This window comes from Vulpes vulpes, chromosome 14 (genome assembly GCF_048418805.1).
Source record: "Vulpes vulpes isolate BD-2025 chromosome 14, VulVul3, whole genome shotgun sequence".
NCBI classification, from domain to species: Eukaryota; Metazoa; Chordata; class Mammalia; order Carnivora; family Canidae; genus Vulpes; species Vulpes vulpes.
Genome location: NC_132793.1, coordinates 36,941,284 through 36,946,640, shown reverse-complemented (window position 1 = coordinate 36,946,640; position 5,357 = coordinate 36,941,284). Strand labels below are relative to the sequence as shown.

The following is a 5,357-nucleotide window of genomic DNA, read 5'->3' as shown; positions in this document are numbered from 1 at the left end:
CACCTTCATTTACAGGTTAGAATACTGTGGCCTACAGTCCAGCACCAGTTTGTGCAAATAAAGTTTTAGTGGAAAATATCTATACCTGTTCATTTAAACATTGCCTGTGGCTATAATAGGAGACCTAAATAGTTGTGACAGAGGTGGTGGATAGTTCACAAAACCTACAATATTCAGGATGCTGCTGCTAGGCCACAGGCTGAGGCGCTGGTGTTGGGACGTGGGGCCCGAGCCTCCGCTGGGCTCCCCTTGGGCACCGAGATGCCCAAGAAGGCTGGTGTGATGAACAAGGGGAAGAGCCAGGAGCCAGAGAGACCACCTCCTTTCTTAGGTCTGGTGACGGTGGATCCCAGAGGTAGTGTCACCATAGCCACCAAGTCGGGGTCCAAACAAAATGCTGTGACAGACGTGACAACGGAAGCTGTGAGTGTGGCCATCACAGCTCCCCCATCGGAAGGAGAGGCTAATGCCAAACTCTGTCAGTACCTTCCCAAGGTCCTGGAGCTTAGGAAGAGTGATGTAATTTTGGATAAGAGTGATAAATCTCATGAAAAAGTGGTGAGGCTATTAGCATCCACAATTGCTGAAGAGATCTTGGAGAAATTAAAGCAACAAGTTGAGAAGAAATAAAAACAAGTTATAAGAAATACATCCTTGAGAAGCTTTTTAAATTGCTATTAGTGAAGAGGCTGTTAAGTAGGAAAATATATTTCAGTGCATGGAAGAATGTGAAAAAAAATTTAAGAATAGGACTCAAAAAAGAAGCAGGAATTTTAAAAGTACTTATGTTCAATTCAGGTTCTAAAATCCCTGACCCCAAACAGGTTGGAACATTAGTCCGATCTCATCGCATTACACAGGAACAACTGGAAGAGATATTCAAGCCCCTTTCATCCTTTGGTGGGGCTTCCAGAAGTTGAGAGACTTGTTCAGGATCACATCGTACAGGATGGCAGCTAGAACCAAGGCCCCTTGACTCCTGGCTGAATGCAGTTTATCCTGATTGTAAATGAATATTATTTCCACAGCACTTCTAGTGTTCTGAGGATTCCCTTCTCTAGAGTTTACAAGTGACGGAAGAAAACCTGTCACACTGCTTTATGGTCTTTATATTTTAAAAGGCTTATCTAAATAAAAACTTTTTGTGTCTTTTTAAAACTCTATGGAGCATTTTGTGAAAAAGTAAATAATAATCAGGACTTGTAATTTAATGTTAAGTATTTTGGGGAAGTCACTGAATTTTGTCCTCATTGGATTGTAACTTACGGGCTTCAAATCTGGTAGTTCTTATGAATCTCCAAAGATCCTTAAAGGAAGAAGGTCTGGAAGCTAAATTCAGTATTTGTAAAAGCCTATCAGAAATCATATCTACATTAAAGCCTCAGAAGCTAATAATAAATACCTTGTTTTTAAATTAAAAAAAAAACCTACAATATTCACTATTTTGCTCTTTAAGGGAAAGTTTGTTGATGTCTACCTAATGCATTAGCTAAGGTCAGATGGATGAAAGCAAAAAGGGAACAAAAGACCTCTGTGTATTAAACATGTGTTATAAGCAGAGATGTGCTGGAACCAATTGTGGAATTGTTTCTTTCCAGCTCTACATGTGACATCCTGTTGGTAGCTTGAAATGAGCTAAGATAGAAATATTCCCACTATGGAAATTGGCAAGTTCTGTAAATCAGATACTTTTTTCTCCTGGAGTTCCAGGTGTTGAGTATTTACTAGTACATCACTGGTTATAAGCCAGATGCCTTATACACTTTAGAATGGTACAAAAAAAAAAAAATCAAGACGCTTTGATAGAAAATAAAAGAGGATTGAGATCTCTCAAGTGTATGTGAAAGCACTTATGAAGAGTCACTTTAGTTCGTTTGGTTGACCTTCAGAAAATCTTTTTCTCATGGGCACACATGATGTTTGGGTTCTGTCTCCATGCTCTGTTTTTTGTTTTTATACTAGTCTCTGCTATTTACTAAATTTCCTCTGAGATAGGGCACTCCCTCAACTTTCTTTATTCGGTTGCTTCATTGTTGTCTTGTGGTCAACCACAGCTTTCCTAATTCTCTTGGGCATAACTTTGGTCTCAGCACTTCAAGAATTTATACAAGTCTAAAATTTTGTTATGCCTAAAAACTCCAATTTTCAGAAGTCTCTTATGGTCTAATAGGAGTGGATAAAGGGCTCTATCTGGTTAGCACTTTGAGTTTGACAGTGTTAGAGAGTCTTCCATTCTTCTAAAATAGAAGAGAGAGAGAAGGGTGGGGTTCACAATTGTTTCTTCCAGGAGAATGTGGTATCCAGCCCATAAGATGACCACCAGTGGTCCCCATTTTCTATTATGTATGCTCTGTGTAATTCCCTCTTGTGTGAATCAAGATGCCCAGTGTAACCAGTGAGGTATTGCAGAAATGACAGTGCATGACTTCCAAGGATACAGCATAAAAGATAGTGGCTTCTCCCTTGGATCACTCATTCTTAGAGAATCCAGCTACCATGTTGTGAGGATACAAGCAGGTCATTGGAGAGAAACTGAGACCTCTTCACCAATAACCAGCCCCATAGAAGTAAATCCTCTAGTTCCAGTCAAGCCTTCAAATGACTAAAACCTAACCCTGCTAAGTTGTTCTTGAATTCCTGATCCATAGAAACCATCTCCATAAAAATGTGAGATAATAAATACAGTTAGGTTAAGCTGCCATGTTTTAGGGTTATTTGTGATGGAGCAATAAATAATTAATACATGAAAAGTTTATCCCCTTCAGTGGTGGTTCATGAGCAATCAGAATTTGAATTAATCATCCAAGTTTAAAAGCTAGTACATCCCAATAGACTTTGGGGAAAAAGATAATTTCTACTCTCATATGCTTGCATAACTGTTTTTGACTCAATAGCCAAGTAAACACATTAACTTCTGAATCCTCCGATATGTGTTACTGCCTCACTGCCAAACAGAGCTTAGTAATGTGCCGACCTACCACTCCAGGTCATAGATAGTAATTTTGCTTAATGACTCTGGCTTGTATTGATTTTTTTTAAATCATATATTCTTTTTGTAGTTGAATCATCTGGAAATGATTTTCCTAGCACTGTAGTCATGACAGACATTTATGACAGCTAAAATGCCCCATGAGTAGGTAATGCTGTAGCAAGCTCTTTGTTCCCAAGGCTACATCTTCAAATTTGGCCTAGATAATAAATTGTCCTGTGTTTTCGAGAAGACAACAGGTGTATTCAAAACCCAGTGTGTTTGGGCTTTTATCTGATTTATTGAATACACAATTGATTTTCTACCTTTGCTGAATTGCTACTGAAGTTACAACTATTTTTTCCTAGTTATCATGTTCTGTACATTTTTTTAATCCTAAATTGACTCTTGTCCTTAACTGGAATTTTAACTTTGCATGTTTTTTTTTTTCTTTCAAAACTAAAACAGAAAGACACTGAAGTTCTTTGAAGCAATGTTTAATGCATAAAAATTATTAATCATTTTTCATTTTCTGTTTAGAGAGTATATTAGTTTTTGCTTCATAGGTGTTAGCTTTTATCCACTGTGTAGAGTCATCTGGTATAGGATGCAATTTTCATGTATGATGGTAGCCATGAAAAAGTCTCCAATCACATATGATCCCCAGATACAAAAATTCTTAGAGCAACACCACAATTTGGCACTTGAGAAATTTTATTATACTGTCTTCTAGGCAGAGGTTCCATCTGGCAATAGTTGGCAAGAAAACCTGTCTTTGCCATCTTTTTCTTTATGCTCATCTCCAGTCCTCTCTCATCCCTTCCTGCTTTTCTTCCTTCTTCCTCATGGTCCCTTCTTTCACATCACCCCCACAGCTCCAGCCCAGGCCTCATTCAAACCCCTGCTCCATGCCTTTTGCCCTTGTCTCCAAATCAAATTCTTCCTGCCTTAGCACTGTGGTTTGCAAATGCTTTTTATAATGACTTACATACTCCTTCAGTAGACAGATAAAAACAATGTTGTCTTATATGCTTATTAGCAATTTCCAATTCATTAGATTTACTTACTAAATTCAACTAGGAGGTTATTAAGGATGTTGCCTGAACGCTGGTGCAAAGTTAGGGCCTACTGGTAGGAGTTTGGAGTCTTATACCAACCTTATGTAGTTTCTCTCATTTTCTAAAATATTTTTTTGTATGTAGAATTAAAATCCTGACTCAAACAAGTTGTGGAAAATGGTAACAAGTTTAATAATTCATCTTGAAATAGCAGAATACACTTCAAACAAACATATCCACAAATTTGAAAATGGCATAAAATAACATTTTGTTTCAAAATAGAATTATTTAAAATATCTAATCTAATTATTTTAATATCAACCATTCATTTTAGCATTCCTTTTAGAACAATGGAAAATACTTTTCAGGCAATGACCTAAGATATTCAGCAGTCTCACTTAAAAAATACTCAATGCTCTTCTCTGCAGCAATGCGCTCAAAATTTCAGAAGAGTCCATCTTTTTTTCCTGACATCCTGTTTGATGCTCCCCATACCAGATGATTTTCTTCAAGGCCAGATAGAGTTCATTCAACTTAGGGAAATGAAGAATCCAGCAAAGCATGCAAGGTTGGGCAGCCATGTTAACTGGTGGTGCTAATTAGCTATTGGAATATCTTTATACTTCCGGAATCAGTGACTCCATCCCACTGATAGCTTTGTTAATGTGGAGTCAAGTACAGTGGTTGACTTCAAAGGATTTGCCTTCATTTTGCTCTTAAGTGTCCTTCCACCTGGGGTAGCCAGTGTCCAGCTCCAGGTCAAAGAAGAATCAATGAAGTGGGGGAACCCTGAGATTCATTCTCTTTCTCCTTTTACAACTTCCTTATTCCCACCCTTTCATCTGGCATGGCTCTTCCTCTCATCCACATCCATTAAGTCTTCTTGGCCATGTGAGGTTCCACCTTGTTTGACTTATTGTATACAGTAGGTCATCCAGGTAAACTTACTACAAGAAACAGTGCATCCATGTGTACACACAAGGCAATGCCTTCTTATGCTCTCTTCATACTTTATAGGTAGAGATACACAGGATGTATTATTTCAACAGAAATAATCTTATGAACCCTTTACCTTAGGGCTGCCTATAAATGTCTATGTATAATGATAAAATCGGGGTATCATTTGTGTATTTTCAGAGAACTCACAAAAATCTAATTGGAAGGCCACCTTGTCATAAAAATGACAACATTGGCGCTGTCATTCAAATGCTCTTGACAGTTATTGGTGTCAAAAGTTAGCACTCCCCTCACTTGAATATATCTCAACAATATTTTGATGAGAGTTTCCAATCCTGTCATACTTTGTGCCATTGCTTCTGTACTATCAGCAC

The 5,357-nt window shown here is 37.9% G+C and overlaps 1 pseudogene; it reads left to right on the top strand.

Moving 5' to 3' along the window:
* Positions 1-261: 261 nt before the first annotated feature.
* On the top strand, positions 262-630 carry LOC112932922 (UPF0235 protein C15orf40 homolog pseudogene; annotated as a pseudogene).
* The last annotated feature ends 4,727 nt before the right edge of the window (positions 631-5,357 follow it).